Source organism: Schistocerca gregaria, chromosome 4 (assembly GCF_023897955.1).
Source record: "Schistocerca gregaria isolate iqSchGreg1 chromosome 4, iqSchGreg1.2, whole genome shotgun sequence".
In the NCBI taxonomy this organism is placed as follows: domain Eukaryota; kingdom Metazoa; phylum Arthropoda; class Insecta; order Orthoptera; family Acrididae; genus Schistocerca; species Schistocerca gregaria.
The window spans coordinates 746782776-746801646 of record NC_064923.1 but is presented as its reverse complement, the minus strand read 5'-3'; the positions used below and the strand labels follow the sequence as shown (position 1 = coordinate 746801646).

The window sequence follows — 18871 nt, the reverse complement described above, 5'->3', positions numbered from 1 at the left end:
ATTCTGAAAATTCAGTACTGTTTGTATGAGAATTGAGATTCTGAGAGACGAGTAAAATTTCCTGCTGTTAGAACGAGAAACATACTCTGATCAGCCAGAACATTTTGACCACCGACCAACTCTCGATATAAACCCGTCGAGGCGACAGCAGCGTAACTTGGCAAGGAATGACTGATAGTCAGATACATGCACGGTGGATTTAGTGTCAGTGAGCGTGCTGTCCGGATGTAGAATGGGAAAGGCGCGCGATCCACCGGAGTATGACCGAGGGCAGACTGTGATGGCCCGGAGTCTTGGCACGAGCATTTCGTAACCTGGACGACTTGTTGGGTGTTGAAGGAGTGCTGTGGTGTCTTCAACACGTGGCGAAAACAAGATGAAACGACGTCCAGACGTCGTGAAGTTGGGCGGCCATCACTCCTTACAGATGTCCAACGTCATAGACTGGGCAGATTAGTAAAACAGGACAGGTGGCGAATTGTGGCAGAACTGAGTTTAATGCTGGGCATAGTACAAGGCAATTGCGACTGAAATGGGCACATGACCATCGTCACTGGACGTTGGCCCAGTAGCACAGCGTTGCATGGTCTGATGAATCGCAGTTCCATATTCATCATGGGAAGGGTACGGATCCCTCTTCTTCCAGGGGAACAGCTCCTTGATAATTGTACTGCAGGATGGAGACAATCTGGCGGGGGCTCTATTATGCACTGTGGTACATTAATGTGGGCATCCATGCGTCCAGTGGACGGCGTACAAGACACCATGACGGCCATTGAGTATCGTATACTTCATGATGATCATGTTACCCGATGGCAGTAGTATTTTTCATCAAGAAAATGCCCTACGTCACAACGACAGGAGCGTGATGGAGTGGTTCGAGGAACAAAGTGGCGAGTTCTAATTGATGTGCTGGCTGCCCGTCTCGCCAGATCTGAACTCGAGTGAACACACTTGTGATGTGACCGAACGTGGCGTCACAGCTCTTTGCCCCCCTTTACGGGAATTAGGTGACTTGTTGAGTGCAGATGTGGCGCCAGCTCCCTCCACCTACCAACCAGGGCCTGATTGTTTCCATACCACAGAGCTATGCTGCACTATCCGTGCCAAAGTTGGAAATACCGCATATTAGGTAGGGGGCCATAATGTTCTGGCTGAGCAGTGTATGAAAAATGACGGCAAAAAGTTTTATTTCGAGGTAAATTCATGATGCCGGCATAATTTTCTGTTCGATGTTACGGCATGTACTATGATGTGCCATACTATGCTTTGTCGCTATAAGTTTGTATTTTTGTTGGGACATGTTTTTATAAAACAGATCTGAAGATACTGATTATTGACCGAAACCGGTTGTCTGAAGACAAAAAAATTGTGACCATATACATGAAGCAAGGTAAATTTATACTATATTCGGGTCACTCTTTAATAGGCTACCATGTCGCAGCTTGTGAATACGTTTGGGTATTAAGCTTCTCATAAGCATTTAATCGTTCCAGGCAGTATTTCATGAAGCGCTACAGGTGGATAAGAAAGTAGCGTTAAAATTTTAAAGCAAGAAATTACGGACAAGACTGACTATTTGCCTTAGAAACCCAGAAAAATATGTATTTTGTTTGAGGAAATATGCACGTACACAGTATACGTTTTCACAGAGTGACTAATAGAGTTGGTTCAAATGGCTCTGAGCACTATGGGACTCAACTGCTGTGGTCATTAGTCCCCTAGAACTCAGAACTACTTAAACGTAACTAACCTAAGGACATCACACACATCCATGCCCGAGGCAGGATTCGAACCTGCGACCGTAGCAATCGCACGGTTCCGGACTGCGCGCCTAGAACCGCGAGACCACCGCGGCCGGCCACTAATAGAGTGTATACTTTTGATAATAAGCTACTGTGTGTTGATGGTTTCATTTCTGCCATACATTTCGTCACTACACTAGCCACATGTTTCATGTGCTGCTAGCAGTGGTCTGATGTGTTTTCGTAGCCTGGACCACTGCCACCCTGGCAACGAGGACACCTAAAACCAACGCACTCAGCCCCTGTAGAGGACGACTACACCTTGAACCGAAACGGGCCAGCTCCGTGGGGCCAGCTCCGTAGGACAACGGAAAATAAATGGTGAGCCCGAGATCCAAGGTCAAATTTCTGAAGGTTGATCAGGGATATTTTGTGAGTATTTTTATTTGATTGATCTGTTGTCTCCGGCTGACTCATTACAGAGTAATAGCGAAATTATAATTTATTCCGTTTGTAACCCCAATCTTTTGTTTCTGTGGAAATATCCCCACAACAATTCAGCAATGCGTACAAGACAAGCGCACAGTAATGCAACAGCCTTAAGGTGTGGTTATAGTCGCTGCGGGCTCAATTGAGCATAGATTCGTTGTGTGTTCTTCCACTGTGTTAAGTGAATCCATGCACGAGGTAGATTTCGAACAACTCTTTATTAGTAAACGTATCCATACTTCGGTTTATCACTATTAACCTAGAAATAAAAATGGCGGAAAAACGACACTCGAGACAAAGTCGAGCAGCACTGAAAGCAAGCTGGAGGTTGGACACACTTTAGCAACGGCAGGCACCGCGAGTAGATGGGACAAGTTAACTTCCATACAAGTCACTACAGCCCATACCTTCGACGTAGGCAGTTTTGGGTAGATGCTTCCAGTGCAAGGGAGGTTCAAAGACACAGAGGGGCAATCAAATGAAATGAAACTACTCTGTAGCCAACATGCGAATACAGTGTGTTCCGTGTGGCCAAATACCCTACAAATATCTCTCAAAATACTTCGAAATTTTGTCGATGGGTTCAAGTTCACACTGTGCGTTGTTCTTCCAAATTATAGTATATTTGCTCGGTAGAGGCTAAGACCTACAAAGACAGGAAGAACGTAAGGATAAGACCAATATGCATCGATCCCTTATAACATTAAACACATATTGATAGCGTTAAGCACGATCAGGTAACATGAGATTATTACTGTGGAACCAAATTCCCTGATTCTGTTTGCGATCATTGTAGACATTTCTTGAACTAAGGCATCTATATCACTTAATACATCCACTCAAAAACTAACATATGTCTTTATTTATAATGTCGTTGAGGTACTTGCATGATCAAATCTGCAATTAAGACTAAAATAACAATAATATTTGGTCAAATACTAGAAAAAAGAGGTTTAACATTCCTCTATATCCTGTCACTTCCACAAACAGAGCTGAAGGAAAATGATCTAAAGTAGCACACGAATCATCGGCACATTGGAACAGTACAGACTTAGAGACAACCCAGCTCCAATCTAAAGCTAACAGCCACTCAGTATGCCGCAGATGGACAGCCAAAAATTCGCGGCTGTTTCTATCCAACTGATTTCTGGCGCAGTACACTCTCTCCCGTAACAAGACGGAACTCGCACGGCGAAATATTCTCCTGACCACCGCTGTATCTGTATGTTGCCTAACGATGCAGGTTCTATAAACTTCTTCGCATCACGGATACCACGGTGCCGTAGTGAGAACGTTTACGGTTTATGTGATGGCAGGCTTTCTCAGGGTATTCAAACGATAAAAGCCTGTCGGGTGATCAGCCGAATGGTGGCGTCGTCTCGTCGCAGCATTTCCGTGAGTTTCTTAGCCATCATCTCCAGCCGAAGACGATGTGTTCCCCTGAATATGATGGGTAGGAAACTCATCGAAAGTTTGCGACACAATTCGGCGGATCACCCGAGATGGTTTCATCAACGTGTCAGGTATGCTTATCAAATTGTGGAAAGGAGTGTAAGCGCTAGCGGCTAGACCACGCCAGCAGCAGCTGCAGCGCTACTCACGTGCAGCAGCAGCAGAAGCGGCAGCGACAAGCGGCGGCGAGGTGTGTCGCGGAGGCGTCTGAGCTGGCCGCGGCAGGCGCCGGCCGGATGTATGCAGCCTGGCGGGCAGGCAACCCGCAGCCCGCGTGGCGTGCGCGCCGGACTAGGGGGCGGCAGCCACCCGCGGCGTCCAACGGGAGGGCGGCGCGCAGGCGCAGGGCCCGCGTGGCCTGTTGCTTCCGCAGCCTCCGCCTCCCGGGGCAGCGTGCCACTCCACACGCCACGCTCCCACCCCCTCTACCTTCACTCGTCCGCTAAAGGCGCCTACTTCCGAAGGCTTTATGAACTGGATGGGTGTGTAAGTTCGTGCCCTTTTTACAATCCGTGATTTCATTTTATTGGTATAAAGCAAACTACATGCAGTACAATATTCAATAACGTAATTGATAAACTACGCTTTCTCTCACTAATGTAATATATATTTTTATCAATGACCGTTTGTGCCGCTCTGTAGAACTGATGTAGTTTCGACATGAAGAAATCTGTTAGCCGGCAGTTAAGAGAAGCTTCGTCACGAAACACTTGTCGCTGAGTGTTGTTACAGAAAGAACCAAGTCTGGTGAATATGGAAGGTGACGAAGTCGATCCCAAGAAACATCAGCAGCTGCAACTGTGGCGATTCTGCCGTATAGGGGTGTTGCTTTTTTCCGTTTAGTGACCAGCTCCTTTCCTCTTCCGTAAGTTCGCATAAAGGCTCCATTGTTTGTTACCTGTAACAATGTTTCGAGAAAGAAACTTCCTGGCAGATTAAAACTGTGTGCCCGACCGAGACTCGAACTCGGGACCTTTGCCTTTCGCGGGCAAGTGCTCTACCAACTGAGCTACCGAAGCACGACTCACGCCGGGTACTCACAGCTTTACTTCTGCCAGTACCTCGTCTCCTACCTTCCAAACTTTACAGAAGCTCTCCTGCGAGACATGCAGAACTAGCAGAGCACTTTCCCGCGAAAGGCAAAGGTCCCGAGTTCGAGTCTCGGTCGGGCACACAGTTTTAATCTGCCAGGAAGTTTCATATCAGCGCACACTCCGCTGCAGAGTGAAAATCTCATTCTGGAATGTTTCGAGAAATGTTCTGTACCCAAGAGAGTCCCAATGGTAGCGACCATCTGGTTGTTCAGTGATGTAAGAAGGTTAACAAACACCAAAACATAAAACCACGATGAATAAAGGCCGTTTACATTCAAAAGAACTTCTAGTCTCGGAATGGACAAATACAGGCCCTATATGGATTTCAAGTGCGTCATATATTTTTTTCCTGCAAAACATTGGAAATCTCGCTAAAGACGGAGGAAATGGATAACTATCACGTAACCTTCTCTTCAAAGTAAACCACAAAGGGCCAATATTATTGAGATCTAGAGACTGTGGTGGCCAGGGCAGATGGACAGTTCATCCTCGTGCCCTCAAAACCAGTAGTTAACGATGCGATCTGTCTGAACAAGGGCTCTATCGTCTTTGAACACATCCCCATTAGGGAACAGACATTGAACCATGAGACGGCTCTCTTCAGCCAAAAAGGGTCACATAATCGCTAGCTATAATGCAACCTTCACCGGCCGGAGTGGCCGAGCGGTTCTAGGCGCTTCAGTCTGGAACCGCTCGACCGCTACGGTCGCAGGTTCGAATTCTGCCTCGGACATGGATGTGTGGGATGTCCTTAGGTTAGTTAGGTTTAAGTAGTTCTAAGTTCTAGGGGACTGATGACTTCAGAAGTGAAGTCCCATAGTGCTCAGAGCCATTTGAACCATTTTTTTCAACTTTCCAGAGTAGGAGTGGGACCCATGCAGTTCCACAATGTGGCTCCCCAACCATAAATGGACCCCCGCTACGTTCCACTCTTGCGACGTAAACTCGTCCACAAGTTCAAAACAAGACCCACCCGACAAGTGACATTCTTCCAATTCTCCAGAGCCCAGATTCCTTGAATTTGATACCAAGTTTCCCTGTGACGGGCTTTTTTATCACTTACGAGTGGTTTCGGAATACCAGCTCGCTCTGCAGTTCCCTGATTCTTCAGCCCCCTTCCTGTTGTGTTGATGCTGATAGGTTTCGTCAGTTCAATTCCGATGTGACTTTTGCAGCTGCCGTCTTTTTATGTTTCGTCATTATGCTCTTCAATGAGCGTCCTTCACAATCACTGGACACACGCTTTCGTCCGCGTTGTGACTTAGCGGACAACGTTTCTCCGCTATTGTTGTATGCGTTGTAAATCTTCGACACTACGCCTCTTGAAATACGAAAGACTTCGGTACCGTGGTTACAGAAGCAACCGCCAGAAAAGCACTAACAATTTGCTCACGTTCGAATCCTCTGAGCTCCAACATAATGCACTCAGAACTACACCAATCACTGTAATGGCTACGACTCCTACCAGCAACACTTTGTGGACATATCGCAGGTGCCGGTAGTGTTCAAATGCAACAGGGCAACCTATAAGCTTGTCTAGCCTCTGCACGTATGTTCAGGCATGCATTTCTCGCGGTGTTTCTATATTTTTGCCCACCTCCTGTATGTTGGTAACGTTTAACACATGTTGTACCCGTGTACCCAATTTTGGCTACTTATTCAGTGAATTCAGGTGATACAGAATTTTTGTGTGACCTCATTTCATAATTTGTGTTAATCCTCTTGTTGTTTGACGAGGATTATTCTCGAAGGAACTTATAGAGGCGCTTTACACAAAAAAAGTAGGTTCCAGAAACTGGTCCATCACTAGACCAAGTTTCCTTCTCGGTTACTAGGAAACCATCTTCGTGTCGTCCTCGCGGATGTTTCCCTCCAGTACACAATACAAATTTTTCTCGTGTCTTCTGCAGCACTAGAACGTCGATTAAATTCGCAGAGCAACATGTATAGGGAGTGTTCATTTCTCTGTACTTGACTCAGTCCACTGATTGGCCTTGACAATGAACAAAACCAGCTTTTAACAACATGTGATATTCTGTTCGAAACAGTCTAATTCCAGAAACAACTGAATAATGAAAAAAAACTGTGCTTCAGAGTGCAGTGGTACCGACCTAATGAATAACGCCACGAATTTATGCATCAATCAAGTACTTTTGAAATAAACTATCATTCATCGTACTAATGTGTCAAACCCAAAACACACGTTTCGTTTCACTTCAATCTGCAATTGGCCCTTCAACTTACATAAACACACCGAACTAAAAATTTGCCACACCCCAAAAAATATAACACTAGTACTCTGTTACAGCAGCTCTACTCTTAATTATCTCTGTGTTTGCGTGTGTCAGTCTTCTCTTTGACTTGATGCTGTACCAGTTTTTTTCATCGCAGAGTAGCATTTGTACCCAAAGTATTTAATTTTGCTGGCTATGTATGTTAGACATGTTCCAACTGGATATATTCCAATATTGGAAATATTCCAGTCTCTGCCCTCTGCTACAGTTTTTTGTTTGTACAGCTCTTTCTTTTACAATTGAAGTAGTTGACTCGTGTTTCAATACATGTTCTATCATCCTGTCCCTTCTTCTTTTTACCATTTTTCACTTGTTCCTTTCTTTGCCGATTCTGCGGAGAACATCATTCTTTAACTCTTCAGTTACCACCACATCTCAGAAACTTGTTTTTGTAGTTTTCCCAAAGTGACGAAACATTTGCGTGCGATGGTGTTCTCCAAACGTACATTCTCAAATAAAGTATTTCTTTCATATTCATTATTTTGCTTCCCAGGTAACAGAATTCCTAAACTCTGTCTACTCCGTGCTGCCCAACTCTGTTTGACTTTTAACGCTAATCTCATTTCTCGTACCCCTCATTACTTTCGCCTGGCTTCGGTTTCACTCTCACTCCATAGCGTGTGCTCAGTAAAGTGCTTATTCAGTTTAAAAGCTCTAGCAAATCATCCTCAGTTTCGCTTTCACAGCGAATATTAGCACTGATGTGATTGCACCCTGACTTTTCATCTTTCTCCTTAACTTTTATTTCATTTTCACCACATGATCTTCCATGAACATAGAGAACAGTACGACTGTAAGGCTATATCCGTGTCTTGCACGCTTTCTACAACCAGCACTTCGTGCTTTGTTTTACATGACAGCCTTAATAATGGTTCAATTTGGCGGGGAATAGAGTCTACAAATCTTTTCAACTATGCCATATCTAGCCGAAGCAGCACATCGATATTTGGATAGCAAATCTCTGCCATATTTCGGCGTTATTGAGTGCCAGGTTTTACCCGCAGTTCGAAATATTCCCAGGTACGTTCTATAAGATTATGATCTAGTGAATTTGTAGGCCACTCGACATGCGATAAGTGCCTGAGTGTTGAGAAATATCTGACGTCAATGCTGTGAATACGGCCTTAAGTCGGTATTGTCCACAGAAAACTCAACAACGTGATTTAGAACAAGGATCAACAAACTGCTGCCTGCAGATCGGGTCAACCCCTTGGCATTTCATCCGGTTCGCCGATGGTACTATATTTTTCCTGGTTTGATATATGAAACACGAAACGTGTCTGTCCTACTGCTGCTGTTACTAGGACCACGTACAGATGCTAAATCTGACACAGGAGTTTCGTCAAGATAATTCAGTATGGTGAACTAATCATACTCCCTTCGTAATTTTTCGAGCAACAATGCAGCCACCCGCCACGGAAGCCTCCGTCGCTGCTGCAAAAACTCAAGAGCTTCGTCCCTAAATTTCTCCCGTCGCCGGCGTCCCGTCATAAAAACCCAAACATCTTCGTACACAACGATCTACGGATGTGTTATCATATCATGTTGCGTACAGACGCAATCAAATCAACATCTGTAACGCCGCACATGACCCCTTATCCCGTATTAACACAGATAGACCGCAAAGAATTGAGACACTCTTGTGTTCCAGACGCCATTTGATTATCACATTGACGACATTGATAATGTGCCAGTTGGACTACAGATGGAGCTCATTGATTTACAAGCAAATTACTTGTCAAAAGAGAAGCGCAGAGAAAGAAAACTTGTTAAATTTTACATCTCCTTACCTGATGCTGAGTTTTCCGAAACTGATGCCACTGGTGTGGCATCAGTGTTGGAACAATTTTTGTCTCTGAGGCACATTTCCAAAAATAAAGCATGTGAAGCCAGAACATAAAACAAGGTTGACTGATGAATATTTGAAAGAAATACTGTTGACTGGTTGTAGCAATACTAAATCATACATTGTTTATTTTGTGAAAACCACACGTCAGTTTCACACATCTGACTAACATCTTTTGCTGGTTAGTATCTGAGATTCGGACATGTGCACAGTAGATTTCACATATGTTTTTATAGCAATGTTTGCTTTTATATCTGGTTTTAATAAATAAGTTAACTCACGGACAATAAGTTAGTCACTTCAATGTGCACGGGCAGATGAATCGTGAAGCCTTTACAGATGGTGCAGCAATCGAACCACGTGCTGAACCAGGAGCTCACATGTCCTACGTGAGCATAAGACAATAGCGCTCAGTGATACATTTATGCTTCATTTGGGCACTGTACGTAAAAATGGGTTGAAGTAAGGACATGACAGAATGGTAAAAAGGGGCCATGTCCATGGCCATAGGGAGCGTGCAGTTATTGAACTTACTGTTACGCGGTGGACTGTTCAACTTGGGGACGTGACCACGAAGCACGAGTTAGAATAACTGTGGTCGGGAAAAGATCTGAGAGGGACCAGAGAGACATTACACGGGTTGTAGATCAAAACCGCTTCCAGACCCTACAGGAATTGCTGCGGGTGGTGGATAAGGGTCAATCCCGAACTGTTAAAGATAGATCAATGCGACGGGAGCTACCTGCTATGAACATTTGGTGTCGGTCGCCTCAGAAGAGGCCGTTTCTCACACAAGCACACAAATACGATAAAATCAGCAAAGTTCATTGGGCTAGAAGAATATGTGACTGGTTTTCTTAACACTCTTCCATCCTATTACATCTCGACTGACCTTCAAAATCACCTGACTTGAATCCCATAGAAAATCTGTGCATCATTTTGGAGCAGTGGGCAAAACGTGTGGACGGGTGAGGGGGGAGGGGGGGGGGGTGGTATATACAGACATCCCTTGGCCAAGGGGGCCTGTTAATACGGATGTCAAGTACTTCCGCACACTTCAGTGCCATTGGAGCTTCTTGAAGGCCTTTCATTACCTGGAGAGATTGCGCACTAATGCGGAACCTGCTGGTGCAGCAAAATGCTGCATCTGCTGGTTGAGCATCGAGCCGTGAATGCGGCACTGGGCCCGTGACATCACACTATTTAGATTACTGGTGATCTCTAGCAGGTACTTCAGTACAGGTATTAAGTATCCAGATATCGGCTGCAGTTGTTGTAGCTGGTCAGCAGTGCTTTTGTTATCCACCAGCGATTTGCTGTAAAGTTCTGCATGTCTATCACTCTTCAGTTTGTTTGGCATCGAGAGTGTAACAACCTCTATTTCTGTGCAATTTACTGACATTAACATCAGATGAAAGTAATGGGCACTAGCAGAAATGAGATAACTTATAATGCAGCATCAAAATTGAGTGCCGACAAGTAGATGAAGTTAAGGAATTCTCTTACTTCGGAAGCAGACTAGCACAAGATTGGGTAAACAAGGAGGATAAGAAAACCAGACTGGAAAATCAGCACAGGAAAGAGTGCATTCCTATGTATACACAAGGAAAGTCTATTAGTATCAAAAGTCGGCCTTAATTTGAAAAGAAAATTTCTGAGAATGTACCTTTGAAGCACAGCACTCAATGGCAGTGAATCATGGACTGTGGTACAACAAGAAAAGAAGAGAGTCGAAGCGTTTGACATGCAATTCTACAGGAGAATGTTTTAAACCAGGTGCACTGATAAGGAATGACGAGGTTCTCCGCAGACTCGGCGAAGAAAGAAACTTGGGAGAACACTGAGAAGAAGACAGAACAGAATGACAGCACATACGTAAAGGCATAAGGGAATAACCTCCATTGTGCTAGAGGAACGTGCAGAAGGTAAAAAACAGACCGCAAAGACAAAGATTTGAATACCTCCAACAAATGATTGAGGACGTGAGTTGCAAGTGCTACTCTGATGAAGAGGTTGGTACGGGAGAGGAATTAGTCGCGGGCCGCATCAAATAACTCTGAAGACTGATGGGGAAAAAAGAAAATAAATTAGTTCCATTGGGACGCGTTTCAGATCACTAACTTTCAGTTTCAGGCGACTCTGTGTGCAAGATATTTACGTAATTGTGACTTAACTAGATAATCACATAGTTTGTTGAATTTCCAGGACCTTAATTATGTCACCCTACATAGAAATAGAAAAAGGTTTAGCATATTTAATCCGACGATGGTAAGTGTCAATTACTACTAATTGTCGTTATTACTAAGTGTTCGAAAAAGCGATCGACTTACGCTATGTGATCAAAACTATTCGGACGCCAGGCTGAAAACGTGGCGCCCACCATTGGTGGAATTGAGTATGGTGTTCGCCCACACTTAGCCTTGACGATAGCTTCCATTGTCGCAGGCATACTATCAATCAGGAGCTGGAACATTTCTCGGGGAATGGCAGCCCATTCTTCACGGAGCGATGCGCTGAGAAGTATCGATGTCGGTCGGTGACGCCTGGCACAAAGTCTGCGTTCCAAAACATCAGAAAAATATTCTATAGCATTCAGGTGAGGATTCTGTGCAGGCCAGTCCATTGCAGGGATGTTATTGTCGTGTAACCACTCCGCCACAGGCCGTGCATTATGAACAGGTGCTGAAAGATGAATTCGCCATCCTTTAATTGTTCTTCAAATGTGGGAAGGAAGAAGGTGCTTAAAACATCAATGTAGGCCTGTGCTGTGATAGGTACATGCCCTCTTCATGAAAAACACGACCACACCATAACAACACCACCTCCGAATTTTACTTTTGACACTACACACGCTGACAGATAACGTTCACCGGGCATTCGCCATACCCACACCTGCCATCGGATCGACACTTTGTGTGCCGTGGTTTGTCACTCCAGACAAGGTTTTTCCACTGTTCAATAGTCCAATGTTTACGTTCCTTACATCAAGAGACGCGTCATTTGGCACTTAAGGCGTGATGTGTGGCTTACGAGCAGCCGCTCGACCATGAAATCCAAGTTTTCTCACCAACCGCCTAACTCTCATAGTGCTTGCAGTGAATCCTGATGCAGTTTGGAATTCCTGTGTGATGGTCTAGATAGATGTTTGCCTATTACACATTACGACGCTCTTCAACTGTCGGCGGTCTCTGTCATTGAACAGACGAAATCAGCCTATACTCTTTCGTAACTTTTTTAGTAACTAGAGCTGCAGTTCTCCCTTCATGTTTCCACTTCACTATCGTATCGGAAATAGTGGACCCAGGGCTGCGTAGGAATGTCGAAATCTCGGGTACAGACGTATGACGTAACTGACACCCTATCACCGGACCACGCTCCAATTCCGTGAATTCCGCGGAGGGCCCCATTCTGTTCTCTCACGATGTCTAACGACTAATGAGGTCGCTGTTATGGAGTATCTGGCAGTAGGTGTCAGCACAATGGACCTAATATGAAAAACGTTTGATTTTGGGGGTGTTCGGATACTTTGGATCACATAGTGTATGTAAAGCGAAAAAAGTGAAATACCCGGACGTTATGTTGACACGTCAATGTTACTCCGTTTCCGTAAATACCATCGGCAGTTATGTAAGTAATTAGAGCTGCAGTTATCTGTAACGGTTAGAACAGCCAGCAGGGTGCATCAGTGTACTCGCGCTTGGTGCTGTTAGCACCCCTGGTAGGATTTATAAGGGTTGTGAACAGTGTCTGATATTGAGTGATCTCTGTGAAAGAGATTCCACGTACTCGGGTGAGACAGCGTTATGAGCAGTTGAAAGATTTTCAAAGTGGCGTCATTGTGGGTCTTTATGTGGACGGTTGGTCTAATCTTGGAATATCCACATTTCTGGGGCATTCGAGTGTGACAATTGTCAGATGTTCGACTCCGTGGTAATAAAAGACCAGACATTCTCTTCATTAAAATTCAGGTCAAATACATTTGACCAACAAACAAAAGGGTGGTTGTATCGTGCACAAAGCACGTCATAAGCCCTACACATCTGAGCCTCACATCCGAGAACAAGTAGTGCGCTCGCTGCAACATTGTGTATCATTCCGCACCAAATGGTTCAAATGTCTCTGAGCACTATGGGACTTAGCATCTGAGGTCACCAGTCCCCTATAACTTAGAACTACTTAAACCTAGTTCACCTAAGGACATCACACACATCCATGCCCGAGGCAGGATTCGAACCGTAGCAGTCGTAGGGTTCCGGACTGAAGCGCCTAGAACCGCTCGGTCACAACGGTCGGCCATTCCGCACCATTGGTGTGACGTTAGCAGTAGCAGGACTAGGAAATTTCCCTTCCATTAGCCGCTAACACCACAACACGAACGGCTGTTTTTGGAGTAACGCCGCATCTGGGATTTATGGACTGCTGATAGTAGACATCACATTGTGTTCTGCGATGCATCGCGTCTCCGGTCTACCTTCAATGACTATCGCCGGCAAGTATGTCGGAGACCTGGAATGTGGTCGCCTTCTTCTGATGTTTTGGAGAGGAACGGTGTTGTTACTCCTGGTGTCACGAAATGGGAGCCACAGAGTGAGACTTCAGGTCACAGCTGGTAGTGTCTGAGGAAACGCTGACGGCGCAACAGTACGCCGCGGACATCCTGCGTCCACATTTGTTAACTCCCATTTGACAGTGTGGTAGCGCCATTTTTCAACAAGACAGTCCTCGTCTACACATAGCCCATGCCTCTAAGACTTCCGAGTGAGGTGGCGCAGTGGTTAGCACACTGGACTCGCATTCGGGAGGACGACGGTTCAATCCCGCGTCCGGCCATCCTGATTTAGTTTTTCCGTGATTTTCCCTGAATCGCTTCAGACAAATGTAGGTATGTTTCCTTTGAAAGGGCACGGCCGACGTCCTTCCCTAATCCGATGAGACCGATGACCTCGTAGTTTGATCTCCTCCCCCAAATCAAATCCCCAACTTCTATGACCTGTATCGTTATGTTCAGGCACTCCCATGGCCATCAAGACCTACATATGCGTTTACAGTAAAACAGTTCTGGGTCAGCTCGGACGTAGCTCTGCCACAGTGCTAGTATATAGGAAATCGAGGATCACCTACAACAGTTGCACCCCAGCTTGTGGGCAAGGTGAGGGTTGGCGTGTCTCCCACTGTAAGCTGTGTTTGGAGATTCCTGACTCCCTTCCCTGCCCAAGATCCTCTTTTCTTTCCCTTTTACTATGTTTTTATCACTTTTTATAATTAGTCACCTTTTATAATAAGCACTTCTATATTCTCGCGGTTGAACGCTTTTGAATAGCAGTTGGTCTTGCATGTATAGCATCAGAGGTGAGATCTTTCCTGCCTCTAGCATAACCTTGGGGTTGCCCACTTGCTGACACCCTCATTTTGTTTTCACCATTGACAACACGACTGCACTTTTACATTTTTTAGCCTTTTACCTTTTATCATTTTCACTTTTCTGAGATGCCAATCCGTCTGAATGGACCACATTTGAAATAAGGGACTGATGACCTTGCTATTTGGTCCCTTCAACCCCAATCACCAACCAACCCAGCTTGTGTTAGGATGGATATTCTTCCCAACCGAATCAGTGTATGTATCAAGACCAGAGGGTGTGCAAAGCCATACTGATAAATGGGCTCATACTGCCAAGACCTTTGTAAATTTTACTTGAATATGTAATCACTGAAATAATATGAAATATCCTCTCAATCTGTGAAATTTCATTTCGGTTCCCCCTCTCCTTATGGGTGTTTCTTTCTTTTTTGTCAGGCAATGTATATTTTATGGTGAACTGCTGTTTGTTTGCCATTGACGTGGAACGGCCCCAAAATGCTCGTCACGGAGGTATTCTGTCCATGAGCACTGAGTTCCATGTGCATAGGAGGCCTTCTCCACACAGTATTGTTTATTACGACCTGAATTGAAAGTCCACAAACAGAAAAAACACTTTATCGTCTGAGAAACCGGTTATATTTTACACAAATGTGCAGTGAGTAAATCCTATCTACCAGAATACGAAATTCTGGCTGAAGCAACGGCATAAATAGCAGTTGCTCAGACTTGTTGCAAAGTACTTCCTATGAACACGCGTCTTTACTCATTATTTGTATTGACGTTAACAAGGTGCCAAACCCCCACGGATATTGAGTCACGTATCACGCTGGCTTGTATTCTAAGCTACCCGAAGGAAGGTCCCGAACAAGTCTTGTTCAACTAATCTCAAACGTTTCGATTGGAATCCAGAGTAGAGTGAAAGACTTGCTCCATATTTTTCGTGTCATTCTCACAATTCCATCATTGGAAACACTTATTGTTCGAATATGGCTTTAGTACTGTGCTGTTTCACACAGTCACGTCGGTTAAGTATCTTGGGGTAATGCTGGAAAATGAGCATGTAAGGATTGTGCTAGGGAAGGCCAGTGTGCTTCATCTGTGTACTGCGTATATAACACTAGCGCGACCTATTCTCGAGTACTGCTCGAGTGTTTGGGATCCGCGCCAGATCGAGTTAAAGAAAGACATCGAAGCAATCCAGAGGCGGGCTGCTACATTTGTTACCAGTACGTTCGAACCACACGCAAGTATTACGGAGATGCTTAGGGAACTCAAATTCGAATCCCTGGACGGAAGGCAACACTCTTTTCGCGGAACACTACTGAGAAAGTTTGGAGAACAGCCATTTTAAGCTGACTGAAGAACGATTCTATCCCTGCTAACGTATATTTCGCATAAGGATAAGATAAGATAGGAGATATTAGGGCCTAGGGAGGCACGCAGAGGGTCGTTTTCGCCTCGCTCTGTTTGCGAGTGGAGCAGGAAAGGAGATAACGAGTAGGGTCAGGGTACCTCCGCTATGCACCGTAGGGTGACTTTCGGAGTACCAAATTCATTTTGTCCCATTTCGTAGCAAAAGAACTTTTTCTGAGAACAACATAGTGTCCTGTTCTCTAAAACCAGACATAAATTTTGAGAAACGATTGTTGGGCCACTTTAGAATGCTTTCGATGCTGATCTCATTGGTTCAAACCAGCGTCGGGGCATCCTGATTTAGGTTTTCCGTGATTTCCCTATATCGCCTCGAGCAAATGCTGGGATGGTCGCTTTAAATGGGTACGGCCGACTTCCTTCCCTATTCCTCCCTAATCCGATGGGACCGATGACCTCGCTGTTTGGTCCCCTGAACCAAATCAACCATCCAACCAACTTACCTAATAACATTTCACCTTAAGAACTTACACAATACAAAACTTATATTTAGGACCAAAGCGTCAAAATGTATCTACCAAGAATACTAGAAAAAGTCTGTTACTTTGACCAGTACTCTGACATGTGATGAGCCAATAAAAGTAGCTCTAGCTAAGGTGGAAGGTCTCTTTACACTTATGAGGGCCTCAGGTTACTGCAAAGATATCTATAAGCGGATCCACACTTGGAGCTATTTCACCATAATGAAATTACAGTTTACTACTCAAATCAGAACCACACGAAAAGCTGACACACATCAACAAGACACCATTTACAGAATTACCGAACTTAGTTGTGTCGTACACTGAATCTCATCGTCGCAGTTGATTTCATTAGGGATGGCACATATGGTCAGCCTGAGGAGAGAAGGAAATCGACTGTGTCCGTTAAAAGGAACCATATCAGCATTTGCATTAAGCAACTGAGGGAAACCATGGAAAACATGAGTATGGGAGGCCAGAAGTGGATCTGAACTGGTGCCCACCCTAATATTAGACTACTGTCCTAACCATCTCCTCCGACAGATGTCTTCGTCGGAAAAGAATACTGATCAAAATCCAAACACTTAAAGTGGAGGGACCTAACCACGGAGAAGGCGTCAGTCCATGTTCTAACACTTCGGATATGTAACACTGACCAATAGTCTGTTGAAGTTGAATTACTACAGGTATGTTAGTCCGTAAGAATATTAGTGAATCGAATAACATCACGATTATACCACTTTTTGAATCAGGGCTCTGAGCACTATGGGACTTAACATCTGTGGTCATCAGTCCCCCAGAACTTAGAACTACTTAAACCTAACTAACCTAAGGACATCACACACATCCATGCCCGAGGCAGGATTCGAACCTGCGACCGTAGCAGTCACGCGCTTCCAGACTGAAGTGCCTAGAACCGCACGGCCACACCAGCAGGCGTCAGTTAGTTGGAATAGGACTCATAATAGAGCGTGCGAATGAAATCGGATCATATAAACGCCTGACAATGACTATTGATTTCAAACAGTGTAGCAGCGCCGACTTAAACGCAACAAAATCAAGCACTTAAGAAAGATTTAATTACAATGATATGACAAAGCACTGTAGAAGATAGTAATACGCAATTAATATTAATTTACATGAAGAGAATGCACTAAAATTACGATGTATCGCGTGATAGGCTGTTAACATGTATAACAAACGATAGCCTGCAAAGTATTGGTGTCTCGTAAAAAAAAATACCGTTCTAGTTCACGGTAGGCTCGCACATATTAAAAATATGATAAACACAGGTACTGCTTGAGAAAGCAAGGCTCATTTATCTCAGTATACTGGTGTTGTCGTGATGTATTTTAACAAGGAGCAACAAATAATTTCTGTTCAAAACCATCAATCTTAAGTAATCTCGTTGAAAACCGACTTTCTTTTAGGGAACGATACGTTTTTGATTAAGGTCAGGATGTGACTTAGTGAGCTTAAATTGTAACAACAATAACATTTTACCGGATTTGTCCAGCTCTCAAGTTGGACATTTAAACGTTGAAATAGCTGCCTAGAGCACTGAAAATTACATTATCATTTTGCACTGATTGACTTTCAAATGCGGTTGTAATTTAAACAGTAATTAGCAATTGGGATTTCAAATAAAGTCAGCGACTACATAAATACCAAATAAGTTTCTCCCTAACTTGTTAAATGAACGATCACACAAACAACTAAATAAAACTGTTCTCGTACAATTGCAATCGTTCTAGCTAGCGCTTATTGCAGAGTTACAACAGTAGAATACTAAATACATTAAAAAGCAAAAGAATCTGCAGTAGTCAACCGGGTAGTGTATTTTCATAAATATTGACCCAGGCGTTTAAAAAAGAAAAAAAAAAACTGCACAAAAAATATATTTGTCTGAGTTGTGCCTCTCAAATGCCGAATCACACAGTAATTAAGGATTATTAACACAAATTTCAGTAGCAAAATAACACAAGACATACTGACCTTCTTACATTTCATATTAATTTTGTTACACTCAAAGAATACAAATATGAGACTTTACTTGACTTGAGAAAAAATTTTCAATTGCCAGAGGGTACAGCACTGCCTATGGCCCTGCCGCAGTGATAAAGATTGCCGTCAGATAACCGAAGTTAAGCGCTGTCGGGCTGGGATAGCACTTGGATGGGTGGCCGTCGGGTCTGGCGAGCGCTGTTGACAAGCGCGGTGCACTCAGCCCTTGTGTGGCCAATTGGGGAGAAGTAGCGGCACAGGTAACGGAAACTGACAACGGGCAGGAGAGCGGTGTGCTGACCACGTGCTCCTCCGTATCCGCATCCGGTGGCGACTAAGGGTTGAGGATCAATCAGCGGCCGGTCTTTACCGTTGGACTTCAATGTCTGTTCGGACAGTGTTCTTTTATTGTGAAACAACATAAATACTGGTGCTACAGTATTATGAAAAATTACATAAAAACACAATTTCACCAACCAGAAAGAGAATACAAATAAACACACGCTAAGAACCTGGAACAGCCCAAACGCCAGTGTCGTCTTCCAGCATACTGACTTCGGAAATAATAACAGACTAGTGTGCAAAACTTAAGACCAAAAGTAACTTTCGCATGGTGTGTCACTTCCAAGTAAAGTTTTTTGATGAAGTTTTGATCAGACATAGAAGGAACTGCTACAGCGTAGCACAGGAGGTA

The 18871-nt window shown here is 44.3% G+C and overlaps 1 non-coding gene across 1 annotated transcript; it reads right to left on the bottom strand.

Annotated features, from left to right (window-relative positions):
- Positions 1–4631: 4631 nt before the first annotated feature.
- Positions 4632–4706, bottom strand: Trnas-cga (transfer RNA serine (anticodon CGA)). Its single transcript has one exon. It is a non-coding gene; the product is annotated as a tRNA-Ser (tRNA).
- Between the last annotated feature and the right edge of the window lie 14165 nt (positions 4707–18871).